This window comes from Aquila chrysaetos (assembly GCF_900496995.4).
Source record: "Aquila chrysaetos chrysaetos chromosome W unlocalized genomic scaffold, bAquChr1.4 W_unloc_7, whole genome shotgun sequence".
Lineage (NCBI taxonomy): Eukaryota > Metazoa > Chordata > Aves > Accipitriformes > Accipitridae > Aquila > Aquila chrysaetos.
In genome coordinates, this window is record NW_024470327.1 from 309,838 (window position 1) to 329,922 (window position 20,085).

General features: G+C 48.2%; 1 protein-coding gene and 2 long non-coding RNA genes across 5 annotated transcripts in view; 1 reads left to right on the top strand and 2 right to left on the bottom strand.

The window, feature by feature from the left end:
- The window catches only part of LOC115337831 (E3 ubiquitin-protein ligase RBBP6-like), a 123,287-nt gene that overhangs the window by 63,273 nt on the left and 39,929 nt on the right, over positions 1-20,085 (bottom strand). The window lies entirely within an intron of this gene.
- On the top strand, positions 11,292-13,684 carry LOC115337847. Of its 2 annotated transcripts, none has more exons than XR_003922279.2 (2): positions 11,292-11,328; positions 11,800-13,684. It is a non-coding gene; the product is annotated as an uncharacterized LOC115337847 (long non-coding RNA). The 2 variants fall into 2 exon arrangements; XR_003922278.2 differs by lacking the exon at positions 11,292-11,328 and adding an exon at positions 11,484-11,574.
- LOC115337833 lies at positions 15,498-17,628 on the bottom strand. The gene is made up of 4 exons (XR_003922261.1): positions 17,547-17,628; positions 16,983-17,156; positions 16,191-16,391; positions 15,498-15,763 (listed from the first exon to the last, which is right to left on the bottom strand). It is a non-coding gene; the product is annotated as an uncharacterized LOC115337833 (long non-coding RNA).

Consider the following 20,085-nt stretch of genomic DNA (forward strand, 5'->3'; position numbering starts at 1 on the left):
TCAGGACATCCCCCCGCCCCTGTTATCTCATCCCAGACACCCCTAATTTACCTCAGGGGGGCAGACAAACACCCCCCCCACACACCTACCTCAGCCCAAGATAGCCTCCTGCCCCAATCCACCTCAGACACCCCTGCTGCCTAGCTGTCCTCCCCCCAGCATCCAGGCCTCAGCCCAGTGCTCACCCCCAGCTCCCCCCCATCCAAGAAACACTTTACAGGCATTCGGGAGTCAGCAGCATACAAGCAAACACAGAATTCCTTCCTTGCATTACTTAGATCCTCATGGATTCTCCTCTACAGTTGTACTGTCCACAGCTCATGTTCTATCACGCCCTGTGTTTTACGTGTGTTTTGTGTGACTAAGTGAACAAGACCTACCTGCTGCTTAAATCAGGAACTGTGCTGGTCAAGGCTAAACAAAACTCTCCCAGAAAGCCTGGGCAATATTTCCCATTTGGCTAGATAGAGAAGAGGACCATTTGTCCTCACAGGCACTGCTTGTTTCCCTTTCTTTAGGCAGAAAAAGAAATAAGACCTTACGTCTGGAGATCAAATCTAGCCTCCTAAAGAGATGCTGGTGTGCCGGTGCCAGCACCAGCGCTGAGTAACTAACTACCACCGCACTGCAGGGAATTGCTTCTGCAGCCAAAGTTTTCTGACCTGCTTCCAAGTGCAGCAGTAGGAGTTCACCCAGCACAAGAATTAATCACCTGTTTCTCATATTTGATATTCCTTGGCATGGCATTACACGGTAGTGATGCAGGATGTTTTTCTGAGTACAATGGCCTTGCTGTTTCTTTGCCCGATTGTTTGCTGATCAGTGGTGGATGGGGGTTCTGTATGTTGCCAAATGTGTGAGAAATTGCTTTGGGATGGCCCTGCAGTTTCTGAAGAAGATAAGGACTTTAACCCTCTTAGGTAACTTAGCTTACAAGTATCCATATGGATTATGTCAAAATGTAAGCACAGATAAAAGAAGCACTAACGAGCATTCATCGGGAGAAGATGTATCAAACATGCAGAAGATCACACTGCGCAGAATCATCCGAGAAGGGCCAAGTAGCGGACAAGTGAGGAAGACTATGGAAGACCACCAGAGGACTCCTGAAGAGCACCAGAGACTTTCAATGCTCCTGCATAAAGGACATTTGCATATGCTAATAGTTTCCCAGAAAACTAATGACTATGCATAACATTTCTTGGAAATCTAGTGAATACGTATGTAGAACACGTACTTAACCTGCACAATTAGGCCTGACGGTGTGCACGATAGGTGGAGCGATCCCTCGTGCCACCCGCGCTGCAATAAAGAATGCCTGCTTTCTAAAACTCCAAAATGGAGTCGTGGAGAGTTTCTTCGACTGGCTTTTTTGGTATCAGTAGTAGGTGACCTGGAAACCGTGAAAAGCCAGAAGATTAAGGACAAGACCAACAGTGTTTCTGTGGCATCTGCTGCATCACAAAAGGCATGCTTATGACCACGATCTTTCAGATGCAATAATTGTCAGTTTAGCCCCTCTCCTCATATTTAATATATTTCTTTGGAACTAGATTATTTGAACGGCTTCCTTTTCAATTGTCAAGAAGATTCATTACCAAAAAATCCCCAAATCCAGAACATCCATTTTCCCGCAAGCTATTTAAAACATGGTGAGTAATACTGGAATATGCATTAATAGTAATTTTTAATATCGAACCAGAATAATTCAAAATCCTAGTTTTGCTTCAAGACAGTTCAGGGAACCTACTCAGGAGCCCACTGGACTTAGGTGATCTTGTACGTGGCACTTTGCAGGAAGAGGGCCTCAACTTTTTCTACTGTAATGCATTCTCAGCTCTTAATGCTTGTTTCAGTGCAATATGAAGGGCAGGAAAGAGACAGAAAAACACTCACACGTTGAAGTATAACCTGAGAACATACAGGCACATCTTGCCTCCTCATGCAAAAGGTGAGCAAAGAGTAAGGAATTCAGTTTGACAAGAGAATGGCAGCTCCTAACAAAAGTCAAGCAAGGTCCATGCAGTACTAATAGAAAGAGAGGCAGCCAGCATTTCACTTCAAGGGGAAAAAAAAAAAAAATCTCTTCACAGTCAAAAAAACAAACTGCGAGAGATAGAAACTTTGGATTCATTCTGCCAAAGTTGCTGGGCAAATGTCCAAAGTAAGAGGACGGCTGATCAATCAGCTCTCAGGGAGATTACAGATCTCATTCCCTGGCTTAACACCATCTGCTAGGTTCAGCCCGAATCATCAGAACCTGCAGGAGCACAACCACAAAGAGCCCCTTCTTATGTAGAGGTTTAACTTGGAGATCATTACAATCAAGTTACTACCTTTTTTACAATGCAGGTCAGCATTTTATCTACTGTATTACATTCTAGTTTGCCTAAGAAACATGTGCCATGGCACTTTGCCACTTCCCCCCACACACCCCGCCCCAGCACCGGCATTTCACTTCAACACAGACATCGAATAATTTCAGCATACAGGCAAACATCAAAGGTATTCATTTATTTTACATAATGGCTTTACCTGGGAAGAGTACAGCTTCACCTAAGGGCAGGTTGGAAGAGGAGATACTGACTAGCTCTCACACTCCCAACTTCAAGGCATTCCGACCAAAAGGTTTGGATTCAAACCTTCTATTCAGCACAGAAATAAATAGAAGGGGTTGCCCGTAAGCCTGCTCAAAGAGACTACGTGAGAACACAGCAAAACCATTCTCAAGCGTGCATTTTTCTTAAATGCTAATAACCTCTTGGATTAGCAAGGAAAGTTCTACCTTGCTGCATGCTCCATCTGATTATTTTTTTGATTAAATCACTTAGGGAAAAAACCTCAGAAAAGCAGATGAAAGTGAACAGTTTGGGGGTTTTGGCTTCATTTCGGTTTTAAGGTGGTTAAACGAGCAATTTTATTGCTTCCACTCTCCAGAAGCATTTTCTTACTTTAATAACGGATGAGAGTTTAGCTAAGTAAATCCAAGAGGTACTCTTGTTTCTTCTCAAGAAAGCAGTCATCACCATCTGTTCGCGTTTGCTAAACACACATCCAGTAAGACCAAGAGAGCAAGGGCTCCCACCTGCTCCAATTCCCTCACGTGGCAAGGAGGAGGACAGCAACCCGCTGATGGGAGCAGACAGCTTGCAAACAGCCACTGCGCTAAGCAACACAGCCCACTGCTCAGAAATCACTGGCCTATAGTAAGGGCTTTCCATAAAGGTACAAATGAGAAGGACAAAAGAAGGACCAAGTATCTGCAAGGTCAGAGCAGAATGACAAAGCCAAGAGCATAACTTGCAGCACTTCAGAATGAAAAAAAAACAACCAACAACCTCTTACGAGGATGTCACATCATCTTGGAAGACCAGTGCCCTTGCCTGCGCACCAGCAGGACCCAACAATTCTTACTCCTGACATTTTCATCACCTGTTGTGGCAAGCCACTGGGCAGACCTCATTAGCCATATCCTCAACAGCTTTAATGGACGACTGTAGCACTTGGGACACACAAACAAATGACAGGCTAGCCGAGGCTGTAAGGGGAAGAAAGAGTCCCATGCTACATCTACATATAACAAGCTGTTTCTGAGTGACAGGGGACTTGTACTCCAGGGGTAAAGGTGTCCATTTGAAATGACAAATCTACTCAGTGGGATCGCTGTCTTCACAAAGAGGCACTCCTCCTCACCCTGCCGCAAAGGCGGCAAAGAGGAGGGAACCTATGAAGAACACACAGCCAGAACCAGAACCGAGCTGGGACGGCTGCCAAAAGTCTCCAGGCACATCAGGCCACAGCACACCCCACGTTTCTTCACAGGTCTACTTGGCTACTGGCTAAATAACTATGCTGTCCTCCCTCTCCTCTTTTCTTTTGTAGCACTGTACATTGCTGACAGCAGCCTACTGTAAATTGCTTACCATAATTTAGTTTACTAAAGGCAGTACGCATTCAGGTATTTTATGGCACCTGAATCAGTAAATCGGTTTTTTCTTCACTGAACCTCCCAACAAATACATCAACGCCCGTCTAGCCAAGCTAAAAAACACACAGTACACAATTACCTTAACTTTTAACAGGAGGAAGCATCTTGTATAGTAGTCAACCTCTGCAAGTACATGGAAGGACAAAGGTTACTTCTCACCTCGTTATACTCCTCCATGCTAGCACCAGCTCCACTCCCAGTCTTCTCAGACACACCCTGAAGATCCATTTAGCCTAACTGGTTCTGTAAGCAGTACCAGACCCCCCCAAATGGGCAAGAAGAGTATAGGTGTGGAAAACCAGTTCCTAGAGGCACACTAAACACATGGGAGAAGACATTCTTCAAAGCAACCTTTAAGAACTCCACATTTTCAATACATGGAGAAAGGAGGAGAACTTACATACGTAAGGGTAATTTATGGGCTTTAGAAGTCACCACCTAACGATGCTGCTACCTATCCTTGCAGCTGTTGGGATAAGCTTCCTTTGACCTGCAAGTTTATTTTTCACAGGATCCCTGCCTCTAGGGCAGTTGCCATTTTGCACTGCTGCAGCCTCTTTCACAGGCAGTGCAGAGTGTCATTTCAGAATGCCCTTTATTTGTTGTTTTCCTAGATGCAAAATCAGAAGGCCCTTTGCAAAAAAAACATCTGCAGTGGGCCTTTGGTATGGAAGGCCAGGTAATGTTCACAAGCCCAGTGTCCTTTGTGTATGCTACAGCTGGTAGAACTGGCCAACACCTCGTCCAATCACTGGTTATTCCCCCCCCACATACCCCTCTGATTTTCTTAACATAATGCCGCCATCAAGGTAAACATCTACTGATGGGAATCCCTTATCAGACAGGGTGCTTAGCCACTCAGATGACAACTCTTACCGGTGCCTTGCTTCCCCCCATCCTCCCCCACCATACTTCAGCTATTATGACCTCAGCAAACTGAAACATGCAGACTCCTCGCTTGGTTTCACAGCTCCCAGGACTCCAGGCTGCGATGCTGCTTGAGGAGATCTGTCAGGAAAACAATATGTTTGTATTACCTAACTCTTCAGTTTCAGTATCAAACTTCAACATGCTAAAAGTTTCTGATCCATCATACAGAAAGACTCCTGGGACCTAAGAACATGCAGATGAGTCCCAGCACACCTGTACAGTGACACAGTATCTGCCTTCCCAGGAGACATGGAAATGGGGGATCTGTGAAACAGTGATCTTGAATAGTTTTTCACAAGGCAAGTCTTGCCTAGGATCAAGAGAACAGGCTACGGCTTTTTTTGAAGGGCTTTTATGTGCCACTGGTATGTCACAAGAGGGTTAGCAACAAAAACTTAACACTATACTGTATTTCACAGTCCAGTGAAAGACATGAGACTGCAGACTACTGGTGCTGATTGTGCACACAAATTGCTGCTTAGCATGGATTGTTCTGGAGGATGCAGCATTTTACTTAGGGGGACCCTCGGAAAGAATCAGAGAGGGGCTGGTTTTATTCCACTGGGAAAGTGCTCTGACACTTACCTGCTTCTCAGACAGCACAGGGCAAGTAAAATACAGTAACTCACCAGTAAGTAGAGGCTAATTTCTGGCCCATCAGGATTCTAACAAATCCCTCCACTAGTTTTGTTCAGACTGTATTCATGACAGTGATTTTGGTCTACATTTGGGGGGGAAAGCAGATTACACAGCCTGCCTCTTTGATGTGGAGGGCCAGCTTTCAGAAGAATACTACAAGCCAAAAGAGCACAGCATAGTACAGCTTAGACTTTCAAGTAAGTATTACATCATAAGCCATATTGCATGCTTCTATCAGAGACAATGGGCTTTATGTAGGTGCATGGGTCCTTTGCTCAAAAAAAAAAGAAAATCCTGATTAAAAAAAGTTCATATACTAACACAGTCACACGACATCCTTTTTGATTCGCCTCTAAATCCACGTGTCGATTTTATTCCTTCACCATCACCTGAAATCATACGACTTGAGGCACTTTTCATGGAAAACCAAGAAAGCTCAACTCAGAAGGCAAAGACCCTTCTTAATGGAACTGAGTATCTGTGACTACAATACACCTTCCCCCTCATTTAAACATAACAGCTTAGTAAAAACAGGTTTTAAATTCCAAGCGCAGAGATTCCAACTTGGAAGACTACAAGACATTCTCCTTTTAGCACAGAATAATCACTTTCTTTTCACTTCTCTGCCAGCGTTACCCTCGTGTTTCCTGTTGTTCATGCTGCAGCACAGAAAGCCAGTACCCACAGCTGCACAAAGACTTCCACTGGTCACACCGGCGTGCAAAGCACTGAGGAGCCTTGGCTCAGTCTTGGCCGTACAGGAGCAATCCATCTCAAACACACTACACATTTGGCGCTTGCGGGTATCACACGGAGAGAGTTAATTACTGCTTTTCCTCCCAATAACAACAAAAAAAGAAAAAAGAAAAAAAAAAGAAAAAAAGAAACCCTCCTCGCTTCCACAGCTCTTCCTTCCAGGCTAGAGATTTATGGCAGCGACTACCTATTTTACCCAACATACTAACCACCTTTTGAACAATTGTCCAAGTTTGCCCCAAAAATAGATCATAAATATTAACCGGTCTAAAGAAAGACCAGAGGTCTCTGCACTACTGGAGACACGCAGGGACACTTTTATTTACTAGAATCCTTTGTAAAACCAAATTGTTTGTGATGGCAACTGAACTACAAACTTCTTTTTAGACCCAAAGACTTAGGGAATGGGAATATCCTGCCAACACTTTGATTGCTTGTTAGCACTTGCGTGGCTTCAGAATGCACACGTAATGGCACTGACTGTATGGAAATTATCAGGTATTTATTTTGCTGTTGGTGCCAAGGCCACAGTTGTGTGAGGCATTACACAAGCAGATGAAATCCTTGCCAAAAGAGTTTGCAAACCACCTCTGTGTGAACACAGTCACTGCATTTCAAGCCTTCCACCACCTGTGACAACGTCCTCTCAGGGGGCACACTTGCCTGCTCTGATCAAACACTCACTCAGCAGAGTTAATACTGAACTGATACAAAATCTGGGCCCAACCTCTGCATTCATGGCTGGGATACAAGACTCCTATCACAGGGCTCACACTTCAGTCCCACCTGAGGTATGCAAGTAAATTGCATTTCCCACTGGTCAAATATTCCTCCTCAGAGCTCTCTTTAAACTGAGGTCTCGCGGTAAGGGAGAGAAGAGAGTTCCTTACCTCTTGTGCAGTCAGGGCACGTTCCCCTGCTAAAAGCAGCATACTCAGGCCTCCCATTTGTGTCGGATCTGTTAAAAGAGTAAAACCAAGTCTTCAGCTGACTCATTTTGCTTCTTTAAAGAACCTACCATTTGCAGCATTGAAACCCCCAAAAGACTACTTGTCACAAACCCTCTAAGCAAGCTGCCATAAAAGGCAATTCAAGGAGAACCACAAATAGCATTTCTGTACCCTCTGGGAGAGGCTTTCAAAGCTGTCTGAAGGATTGAATTGGTTTTGTCTGCTTCACACCCCCCATTGCGTGGATTTTACAATTTTACTGCCAAAGGTTTGAGGTACTACAGAGATGGATACCTTTAAAACAGCACCGTAATGATCTCATGCAGAAATATACACAAAGATGCCTCTACTATCACCCAATGTTTATAACTGCCATGGATGTTCTACAAGGGAGTGGTTCCCTTTCCCTAGCCACCGAACAAGGAAAAGGATGGAACAAAATGGCATCATCAAGCTCTGAAGCAAAACTTCCATTTTCATTTAGCTTTAATTTAGAGCTATATTTCGTGGTGAAAAGTGCCAGCCTGACAGCTTGAAGCCATGAAGCGCTTGATCCCTCTGCCGCCAGAGCCGCGCAGGCCCTGGCCAGGCAAGCTGCCTGTCTGACCTTCTTGCCCTGCCAATACAATATATAACTGAGAAAGTAAAATGGAGTTAGAAATGTATTTTCTCCAAGTATTTGATGCTGACAGCTTCTCGCCCTCCAGCCTTCCTGCACCTCAGCAGCTCGGCAAATGACAACAAGAAGTGAAAGCAATGAACACTGGCACTGCATTACTCACGGAGTGGCTTTTCCACTCAGAACAGTGGTTGCTCTTCATCATCATGAAGACTAATTGTCTGGTTTTGGAGGAGTGCTTTGGAAGCATTGCAGGGGCGCAATTTAACAGCGTGTCATCTAGAGAGAGTGGAGACAGTCTGTGTCCCCAAATGTCCGCTCAACAGCCACAGCGTGAGAACAGGGCAGCGTTATCCTTGCTGTATTGCTGAGACACCAAACTCAGTAATGATGAGACACCAAAGGTAAGTACTTTCCCCCATGTCCCACTAAGCACGCACTCACGTTTTCCAATTCCCTTTCACTGAACTACACAAAACCTCTCTCTACAACAACAAACTACACGTGCCCAGGACCATTCCCTGGAATGGAGGCCAACTGGCACAATTACCCTTGGCCACTTGGTTGCATTTTGTTATGCAAAATTTGGAGGCAGAATAGCTTCATCCAAAATGCCCACTGGGAAATCCCCTGGCCCACTCCCACTCGTGAGCGGTGCCAAGGAAGTGTTGAGCTTTTCAGCTGACAGGGGCCAAACCTGTACCTGTAAACCTCCCAAACGATTTAGCACTACAGAGGATCAAGGTCCAGTTCACGGGAACATTCACTGGTGCTGTTTAATTCAATACCACAGATGCCGCCAAAAATTCTCCCTCAGACTGCATCTCACGCTAACACACACAGAGTAGGTTTTTTCAATACTATCTTAAACCACCAGTAAACAGAAGCAGAGGAAAGCAATGGGAATAAACCAAGCTCATCCGCTATCTCAGGGATAGAAGAGTGGCTCATTATCTTAAGAATACAGCCTAAAGAGCACCTGGCTTCCTGGCTTTCCAAAATGACATCTAGTATGTAAAAAGCAATCAAGACAGGATTAACAGCTACCAAGAAGTAAACAGAGAAGTAAAGATAAGACAGTAAACTGTCTTGCAGTTCGATTCCAACACCGCATCCGCAAACAAAACGAGGCTGCTACGTTTGAGGAACATGGGTGGAAATCTCACCTGCCATCCTGAAGTTACGCTGTGGCATTTTGTCACTTCTTGTCCCTTTCCTCGGGCTTGGTAAATCCTTTGCAGAGTCCGAAGCAAAGGCCCATAGCTTCTTCCTGTTTGTAACAGTGGATGTCTGGGGTTTCGCAGGTTGGTTTGCTGTGGGGGCACCACTTGTTACCCTCGATTTGCCTTCATACATGCATCCTTGTACTAAAAAAGGAAAATTGCCAGTCATGACATTATACTATCCACAGGGCAATAGAGTGCACTGCTTGTAAGAGCATTTAATACGGTAAATAATCCTTCAATATCTTGATTTTTTTAACAGTTTAGTCACGTGCTTTGAGCCTGACCGCCAACACAATCTAACAAGAACAACTATTAAGATAAGTAGAGCTGCATTTAAAAAAGTGGGGTTTCTCCTTCCTCTCCTGAGGGTTTATCACCCAGAGCCCGCTGAAGTTCTGATCCTGCAAACTGCTCCCCAGTGCTTGAATGCTCACTCTGGGAAACAAATTCTTTTGCAGGTACAATCTTTGTTTCCTTTCTAGTTTGAATGAAATGAAAGCAGACGTTTAGCAATAAATGCAGCACGATGCTCCTTACCTTGCACTCCTTTTTCTCTAATAGGTCTGTACCTTAGACTATTTGAGTACATTCTTTCCCAAACCAGGCACTGAAAACAAACCGCTACCAGTATCCCCCTCATTTTCAGCAACTTCTGATACCATCATCCCAGTGTGCCTTCCAAAACGTACCATGCTGCACAGCTGCGTGAAATAAACTGGGAACATTAAAAATGCTCTTTGCTGGAGCACACAGCACACATCTCAGTTGTTTCTATATTCTTGGTATGAGGCAGCAAAATGAACAAGCCAGCTACACAACCAGGGGGGTAGGGGGAGAAGGTCTGGATCCTGCACGGTTTCGGGGGAGGGGGAAGGACGGGAACCTATTTTATTCTCAAAATGCAACCGTGATGTTTTCCAAATACCTTGCTGACCAGACCAAGACAAGATTTTTGAATGTTAGCAGCAATAAAAAGAGCACATTTCAGTATTTCAAGCGTGCTGCTCTGCAAGGTGGAGAATGCATGAATCAGAGGAACATGCCACACTTTCCTGCTGCAGGTGTTTGCCTAACAACTGAGAGGGGCACACAGCACTGGCTGCTGTGGGAGGCTACCCAGTAAGGACCAGTGCTGACTGCAGGGAGGAAGAACCCAATACCTTCCCATGCCCTCAGTAGCTCTCAACGGCGGCAAACAACCTGAAGAGCTGTTTTATCCTGAAGCGCATGGCAGGGCAGCTGCAGGAAGTTTCTGCCGTGGTTGCACACGTTGCCACCCACCCAGCTGTCGTCAGTCCCCGTTACGGCACAGAGAAACACCTATGTTTCATGCACATGCCTGCACAGAAACACACGCAGAGGGAAAAGAATCCCTTGGGTGTCACATACAGAAATAGCACTGACAACCTTGTCCTCTGACAGAGTCACTGCAGTGTCTTCCCTGATCAAGAAGCAGCATGCCTTGTGGCAGGATCACCATTGCAAGCGTATCGCTTGCGTTCATTTCCATCTTAATCTACCAGCTGGCACTTGGTCCCTCCAGACTGTAGCCGGGATAAAAGCGATTCAGTTTACAAGAAGCACAGCACCGTGTGAGCCCCCCCTGCGAAGTCCTGTATTTATAAAAACGGCTACAAATAATAAAACTCTGCAGGGACCGCTGACCCACACAGAGGCTGTGTTTTCTGAAGAGGGCGTCTGGGTGAAACCTGCAAACCCAGGACTGCGACCCCCCTCACCCTGTCCCTTTTCTCCTTCCCTCAGCCGGGCCCGGCTCCACCTCGGAGCCCCCCCCGGGCAGCCAGCAGGCAGGAGACACCCCCACGCCCGCCCAAGGGCCTCGCTCGCCTCACGGGCAGCCCCAGCCCTCACCTCAGCCGGGCCGCAGCTGGAGCGGAGACTGCAGAGACCAACATGGCCGCCCGGCAGCCCCGTGCCCCAGGACTACAGCTCCCAGCATGCCCCGGGAACCACCAGGGCCCCCTGGCAGCCCCGTGCCCCAGGACTACAGCTCCCAGCATGCCCCGGGGCGCTCCTTCCTGCTGCCTGACCCTGCAGGGACACCATCCCCGGCCCGGCCCCGCCCCCCGCAGGCCCCATGGCCGCCTCCCCGGGAGAGGGCGAGGGCGAGGGCGAGGACGAGGAGGAGAAGAAAAAGAGAGAAAGAGAAAGAGAAAAAGCGAAAGAGGAGGAGAAGGGGGGACAGAGCGGCAGAGAGAGGTGGGGCAGGGAGCAGGACAGAGGGACGGAGGGGAAGGGTGAGAGGAGAAAGGCAAGGAAGAGTTTGTGTTCCATTTTTTGATATCTTAGGGCTACGACGTGCTCGGGTTATGGTCTGCCAGCGTTACCGCGTGCTAGGGCAGTGGGATGGCAGGATTACAGGATGCCAGAGTTTAGGCGAGTTAGGATTAAAGCATGTTACTGTTACAGACTGGATGGGGGTTTGTTGGCCCTGGGTTCTTGGAGGTATGTTATTTTTGCCTTGCCTTGTCTTGTCTTCTGGGTGGACTGTTTTTTTGGTTTTTTTTTCCCCAATTCTTTCTTTATGTTGCTGGTCTTTTCAGGGTTTGGAGAGGGGCCTTTGGTTTATGTACGTTTCTTCTGTTTTTTTTTTTTTTTTTACTGTTCTGGTGGTTTGTGTTGCGTTTTCTGTCTCAGAACCACCATTTGTGGTCCAATCTGTCTGCCCAGGTGTAAGAGACTGCATCGGATGGTCTGGACTGGAGGCGTGGAAATCCATTTTCTTGCTGCATATCCAGACCCTGATCCCAGCGGACCAGGCGCAGCCACCAGCTCCACGAGGGCCTAGCCACCGGCTTTGCCAAAAAAAAAAATGTGCACTGTATTGTTGAAGGGAAAAATCGCAAAAGAAAAGGCAAAATGCTTATGACTTTGTTAACGCTTTATTTTGGGGCATTTGTTTTGTTAACTGTCATTGTAATAATTTTGATGATTTATGTTTGTTTACCCTGTGATTGCCATTGTGGGCGATCGCCGCCTTTACCTAATTCCCCAGAGCCGTGAACAAGTAATGCGACCTGGGACACGTTTTTGGTTTTATAAGATAAGATGTTGTTAATTAGATTTAGATATGTTAAGATAATTTAGATAACTAAGATGTTGTTGTTTAACTTAGAAATGTTGTATTTAGAAAAGCTGTTTTTAATTAGTATAACCATCGTGACATATTTTTGTTTGTTTTTTAATGAGCATTTACATATTTTTTTTATACCAATATAGAATGGGCCTTAGGAAACCAAGTCGCTTAAGCTGTACGCATCTACCTCACGCGCCTTCTACCTCTATCCTTTTCTTTCCTGTCTTTTTCTCCTCTGCGGCCAGCACCTTATCTTGCTCTTTCTCTTTTTCTCTCCTGCCGCACCTTATCTCACCCTTTGTCTTTCTCGCCGAGTTAACCTCGTTTGATGTATATAGTTTGATGTTATGATATATATTTTGTTAAAGTTTGGAAAAAAAAAAAGCTATTAACCTGCGAAGGTTTGGTGTGTTGTAGCAGTTGGCGCGGTGGGGTCTGGAAGGCGACCGGCGCTGTGAGGTCCGGTGGATGGCAGTGGGGTGGAAGCAGCTGTTGGGGGGTCCGTCATTTGCACGGCCCAGCCCGCACCCCCCGGCAAGCTTCGGAATGTCTGGGTCCCTGTGGCAGTTTTTGAATGGTCCCTCCCAGTTGGGTCAACGGGCCCAGCGCAGCCAGTAGATCCCGTTGGAGCTCCTCCGTGTGGCATAAATCCCTCGGCATTTGTGATTCAGGAGAGGTAACACTGGAATCTGCAGATCTCCTTAGATGACCTTCAGGAGCTGTGGGCTGTGGGTGGGGACTGGCTCTCTTTCTCTGGTCCAGTGACTGGTGTCGTTGCTCGTAGGAAGTGGAAGAGCTTTAACAGGCAAATCTGTCATTTCCCTTCTTCTGGGGGTTACGGGAGCTGTTCTGGAGGTGAGGGAGGTGTAAATTCACGGTCTTGAGCCAACCTGGATAGAGCAGAGGTGGACTGTGATTTGTCTGACCTCAACTGTGTATCTGTAATGCAGTTGTAATCGTCTCTGCCTGCACAACTGGCACGAGGTCCTATTTTATTTTGAAGGAGCTATAGTGAATAAAGTCAGTGAATCTAGTGCACGCTCTTTCTGACCAAATAGATAAGCATTTACTTTAGGATAAGAGAAACAGTACCTTGAACTCACTGGTTATCCTGACTCAACTCTCTGTTGCGTAAAAATGGGGCCAAGGTTGGCTCGGGCATGGGTGTCTACATGAGAGACATCCACGTTTAGTCAGATGAATCCCACCCCAGTCTCCTGTGTTCCTCATCAGGTCTCTGACAACTCTGCTGTTAGCCCTTATTGAAGGCAAGTACAGTCTCTGTCTCCTTTCTTTCTTTCTTTCTTTCTTTCTTTAACACAAAGGAAATTCAGTCTTAGACATTCAGTTGCAGAAGAAAGTTTGTGTTTGAAGATCACGCTTGGATCTTCGAGTAGGTCTAATTAGATGCCTTTTCCTCTTTGCTTCATCCCTGATAAGCTTAGGCACTCTCTGTCCTGTTTCTGAGGACCACTGCCCGAGGCGCCTAGCATTGCACAGGGAGATGCTGTATCTCATTTTGCACTGTGAATTCTGTTAGTCTTCAGGAATGAAGTATTTTCAGGACATAAGCTAACTAAATTGCACTCAAGTGAAAAAAGCGCTCTATAACTTCTGAGAGATAGTATTGGAATATAATCAGAATACAAATATTTGGGGCAAAAGATGCTTAAAAAGTTAGGTAAAAATTGTGAGCATAGTGCTATTTTTTTAGTTTGGATTTGTATATGTTTTAGATTTAAAGTTTGAACGTAAACAAATCTGGTTGAATTGATGTGGAAAACATGTTCAGATTGCCCAGTACTTCTTTCAAACAAGAATAAGCAAAGTAGCAGCTACAAAGAGTGTTTCGACTTTAAAATGTTTGTTTCTTATTTTTGAACCCAAATCTCCAATTTTCTGTTAAATTAAAGTGGCCTAGAAAAACAATCTTTTAATTCTGTGTCACCAATTTGATGATCCACCCCTTCTAAGAAAATTATTGTTGATGTTGCTTAGCAGAGACGTAGGCAATTAGTGGTTGGGCTGTGGCCTCTCGAGACATGTGTCTCGTTTTGTTCAGAAGACTCTCAGGCTGCAGCAAGCGCTCAGAAGTCACAGCAAAAGTCAAGGATCCAAAAAAGAAGCCTGCAAGTTACAAAGGAGGAATGGGCAAGTAAAAGGCAAAAGCCTGAATCCCATCTGTCTTAAATAATCCACTGCTCAGCTCTGGGCTGGCAGCACAGGCCACCTGCAGGTCAGGGTCTTGGGCACAACTCTTCTGCAGTTCGGTGCTTACCTCCTTCCTCAGACAGGAAGAAAGAAAAACTAAAAGGAGATCCCCGTTACTTAGTTCAGTGAAGGGAAAAGAAAGTTCTGTTTAGATCTGTTTGCCCGTTCTGAAGGCTGGACTTTAGCACAAAGGCGAATAGTGCCCTAGTAGCAGGCGGCTGGGCAGGCTGAGGGGATGCAGGGAGTCTGCTCCCCGGGAAGCTGTTCCAGTTTGTATAATTTAGGAACTGTTGTATTGGGGGTTTGAAGCCGAGTTCCCAGCAGGCACGTCCTAGCTCCCTTCTCTCTCTGGCCCATTAATTGTCCCGAATCCAGCAGGGACGGGTGCGACGGGGAGATCTGCTCTGCTCGACACTAGAAGCAATGAACAGAGTGGTTTCTTGTAAGAAAAATCCAGTAAGAGCTTTAATGTCCAAAATGGGGTAACCTGGTCTACAGCTGGGGTCTGCCCGGTGTGCTGCATGCTGGTCGGAGGCCCGCTCGGTGCTGCGCGACTCGGGGTTCCCACCATCCGAAGGGCCGTGAGACTATCTGTAGGCCTGGCTTCCCATACCTGATCCTCCGGCGTAGTACCGGTACCCCCACTGGTACTCTGGGGTAGTACCGGTACCGGTAGTGGTGCTCCGAGGTAGTAATGATACACCACCCCCCCACACACACACACCCCACCCTACCCCTGCCCCCCCGGTACTCCGGGGTCGTACCGGTACCCCTTTACTGGTACTCCTAGGTAGTACCGGTACCCCTACCGGTACCCCGGGGCACGCCTGCCGTCCCTACTGGCGCTCGGGGTTAGACCCGCCCTCCCCCCTGACCCTCCGGGGTAGGCCTGGTACCCCTACCTGATGCTCCGGGGTGGGCCTGGCGTCCCACACCTGATCCTCCAGGGTAGGCCTGGCCTCCTTACCTGTGCCTCCGGGTAAACCTGGCCACGCTGCGGGGGGGGGGGGGGGGGTCGGCCCGCCCCGCCCTGGCCGCGCTCCGAGCTGGGCCTCGTTATTTTATTAAGACCGCTCCGCGATTCCATTTTTAAAAATTTATTATGTCTGACATCTTGTCTTTTACCACGCACGCACGCACGCACGCACGCAGACAGCCAGGCAGGCAGGCAGGCAGGCAGGCACGCCTCAAAAACGTGAGAGCAAATCGTTACCCGCAGTCGGTGTACTTTATCGGTAACGACTTCTTCGGGAAGAGGTGCCGACGCTTGCGTTCTCGTCTCCGTACGAGTCGGTGGCCATCGGGGGTCTGGGTACCGCGTAGCACCGCTGGGGTGGGATCGGACTCCTAAACGAATACAGAATCGATACGTTACCAATCGTCATCGAGCGAAGTTATTAACAGTTGCCGAGCAACGCCGGTTTGTATCCTTTACGGCCCGTTACCTCCCGATCGATTTCAGGCGACGCGGTCGCCCTCTTTCTGGCGGTTCATTCGGTAACAAAACTCATTCCTTCACGCGCGCTAGGGCCTGCGCCCCTTCGTTAACGGCCGCAGAAGGAATACGTACGTGCGTACCGGTGGATCGTCGCGGATGGAACGTGGCTCGATTAGTAGTAAGTAACAAGGACGACGAGTTACCGACTCCTAAAGTTCGATCGCGGCACCCCTCTAGGACCTCGCGACGCCCTCGGTTAACGTTAGCGTTCTGCGGCCCCTGCGCTATCGCGCATTAACGGTTCACTAGTTTTTACGCCGCGTCAGTCTCGCTCACCTCGTCGTCGCCCTTTGCTCTCCAGCCACGTTGACTTGTTAAGCAACTAACCTCCCGAGGATGACGCGCGCCGGGCCTTCCCTAGGCCGGCTCCCGTTCCTCACCGGGCGCCCGTTCTCGACCGACCGAGTCGTTCGTTGCGAACGTGAGCTCGACCCGGCGGACGTTAATCGATCCCGGCAGAAGTCGGCCCGTATCGCCCTGTCGAAACCGTGAATTCACGCCTGAGTTACCGGTGGCTCGTTAACCAACCCTTCCTTACGTTCCTCAACCGTAGGGCCGGCGCAACGTTAGTGCTATCGACGATTCGTGGGGAGCGATAGGTTAATCTCTGCCCGAAGCCGGCCCTGCCCCGCCGGCCTCCGCGCAGACCGCCCCACCCGCCCCTGTCCCAGACCAGTTCTGCGTTAGGAAGCGCAACGCCCGCAACCCCCCCTTGCCTTTTTTATTATCGTTTCCTGATCTATTTATTTTCTACGGTCCTTTCCTCCCCGGCCCCCCAACCCTTGCCTTTTTTTAATCCTTTGTCTCGCCGTCAGGGGGCCGCGGACCGGGCAGAGGTGGCGGCGGCGGCCCCCGGCCCGGCCGGCCCGCCGAAGGAGGGCGGGGGCGGCTGTAGAGCCCGGCGGGTCGGCGGCCCTGCAACCCGTCTCTCCCGGCCAGGGCCTCTTCTCGATCCACCGACGTTCGAGCCAAAGCCGGTTCGTCCCGGTCGTCCGGCTCTGCCGCGACGGGCGGCCGAGGGGTCGCCCGGCCCTCGCGCCTTCCCCGCCCGTCGGTCGCGACCGGTACCTGATCGGGTCCCTCCCGGCTCGGGAGGAGGGGGCAGCGGCGGCGGCGGCGGCGGCGGCGGCTCGTCACTGGGCTACCTCCGCGGGGGGTCCGGCCTCCCGGGCACCGGGGTCGCGCAAAGCTGCTTTCGGCCGAGGGCGGGGGCGGAGAGCCCCTTTCCCGTCTCCTCGAGACCTGGCCGGAGGGGAGAAAAGCACAGCCCGTCAGCCGTCGGCCGGACGCTCCTTTTGCCCACACTTTCCCCCTACCCCGCCGCGTTTTCCCGGGGCGGGCCTCCGTCCCGAGAAAGCCTCTCCAAGGGCGCGGCCGGCCTCCGCGGGACGGCGGTCTCGCGGGCCTCCGAAAAAAAATCAGTCGGCTGGGCTGCCTGACAAGCGGTCCCCGTGGCCGAGGCCGACTTAGCCGAGCGTCCTCGGAGACGAGGAGCTCACGTGGCCGCCGTGCCGGCAGACCGGCCCACCCCGGGGCCGGTTCCACTCCCCCCCCCCCCCCCCCCCCCGGCTCCCGTCGCTGAAGGAGCGGGCCCCCCCACCGCCACCTAAGGCCGCTGGGCCCCGTCCTCACCGCTCGAACGCATCCCGCCGGCGACGGAGCCGCCGCCGGCCCCCTGTTAGAAGCGCGTCGCGCCTCTCCGGCAGCCCTGGATCCCAGATCGCGAAGGGCGAATCCGGGTTTACAGAAAGTGGGTCACCCACCGTTAAAGGGGGATTCTCTCCTCAGGATGCCTGCAACCTCGAGCTCAGCCTTGCGCTTGGTCGGTGAGAGAGCCATGGCTCTAACTGCAAATCTGAGTGAGGAGGGGGTGTGGATACAGGAGTTTTGCAGGGAGCGCCTGAGCCGCTGGGCTGCTGGACAGGGCGAGACCCGTGCCAGCCAATTCATGTTTTAGCTCCAACTGCCTTTTGATAGAGATGCAGGTCTCCTGGGGATTGTGGGGACGTGCTCCTGCGTCTGGAAAAGATGGCTGAGTTCTGGCGTAAGAAGGGCACTGGGGTTTAGAGGTCAGAGTTGAGGCAGGTATGGGAGACGGCAATAGCTGTGATCTCTAGTCAAAAAAATTTATTTTTGTATAATTCAAGCAGGTTTTTTCTCTCCTCTGCTAATCCAGTGTGGAATATGAGCCAACAAAGAGAAACTGACGCTGTACACTCTGCACACTCTTAAGTATTTGTTTTAAAATATGTGTGAGGTCAAGCTAGAACATGCTTTGCAGTTTGTGTATTTACTGCAGCAAATTTTCTGCTCTTCCTGGCTGTCTTCTGTGATTTTCAGCGTGCTTCACCTCCACAGAAAGAATTGCTGTGCCTAAGAAAGAGGCCATTAGGCATCTTCCCTAAGGAGATTTTTTTTTTTTTTGTGCTCTGCTTGTGAATTACAATCTGTATTATTTATGCCAATGTTTAAAAGAGCTTTCTGATTCCCTGGTTAAAGTATTCTGAACCTACTCCAGCTACATGTTACTACGCACAACTCCCACCAACCATCAGTTTTTATTTCAAGTCGTTTTTCATGAAATAACACACATTGCATCCAGAAATCCTGTGTTGCTGTTCCATGGTTTTCTTCACAGTTTTCCAGCTGTATTCTGTATCCTCCCCCTGATAAACAGTGTTGCCAGTATTTCTTTTTCTCTTAGAATACACATGGCAAGGGTGGTTGCTGGATGTCTCATCCTTTTTAAGGCCTTGAAGACATGTTCTAACAAGGCCTTTTCCTAGTCTTAGGTATTCAGGGACGCAAGACGTGCCTATTGCCGTCAGCTCTGTGGAGGATTTAAGAGAGATTGTGCACCTGAAGGTTAAACCATGCTTCTGTGTTGGAAGCTGAATTTCAGCAAGCCAAAGCAACTTCCCCAAATCTTAAATTGTGTGTCATTTTAATGCTGCAAAATGTAAATAACGATCCTTGCATACATCTTTCTCAATTAAGCCTACAGTGGATGTCTTCTCCTTCATCTCTTCTGGAGCTTAAAAATCAGCGTAAAAATACTGGATAGTGTAATTTTTGCTGCACATGGCTTCAGTCCACTTGGAAGGAAATGGGATTAGTTACACAAGTCTTCATGTAAGGCACAAAGAGAGCCTAAGGTTTTGAGTGCCCAAGGATGCTCTTTTCAGGTAAGTTAACAGGCACATAAACACCCTGTAATCGCATAAGGACTCCCCAGAACGTCTTCCGGACAGCTATATTTTACGTAAACTGCTGCTTTCATGCAACCTCAGCTAGCGTTGTGCTGCTCTTTACAGGATGGGCGTGAGTGGTGTTGTCTTTGGCTGTGTGGGCTTAAATGTGTTTCTAACGTGCGTTTCAAATAATTACCTGTTAAACAGACTGCCAATCTGGCTGAAGGCCAGTGCTTCTGAAGAAGATGAAATAAAAGCTTTGGTGATACAGTCCTGCCATGAATACGATCCAATCAAGGAAGTGTTGATCATGTCCAGTCTGTTCTTTGAAGATTACGGGAAAAAATTGGAGAGATGTGTGTTTTAACAAGAGAGACACATGCCTACCTTTTTCTTTTTTTCCCCCAAAACTTTTAGTTATGTGAAGAAACCCTTGGGTCCACCTCCACCATCATAGACTTGCTTTCGTTGCAGAAGACCTGGCCACTACATAAAGAACTGCCCAACAAATGGGGTCAGATTGTGGGGGACTTCTGGTGTTACTCTAGGTTTTAATTGTTTTACCTTGGCAGTTACGTAACAAATACATGAATACTGATATTAAGAATTGTTTCTCTTGGGGTGAAAGGCAGAGGTTATATGGCAATGTTGCAAAGCCCTTCAAAATTCAAGGGGAAGCTGGAATTATAAAGGTGAAATTTTCTTTCTAGGTCGTAGACATTAAATATTGTCTATAGATATTTCTCTGTGAACTTTCACACATATTTTTATATACTTCAGTATTACTGGAAATTTTTTTCCACTCTTTTTAAGGACAGTTCACAGTTTTTATTATTTAGTATAAAACCAAGACATTTCTCTTGACCCCATCTATTGCATATTTGCGTGTTTTAATTACACTAAGTCCCTGGTTGAGTATTGATGCCATTTCACGTTAGTCGCTGAAGGTATACGCATGAGGTATGAATTCAGCCTTCACC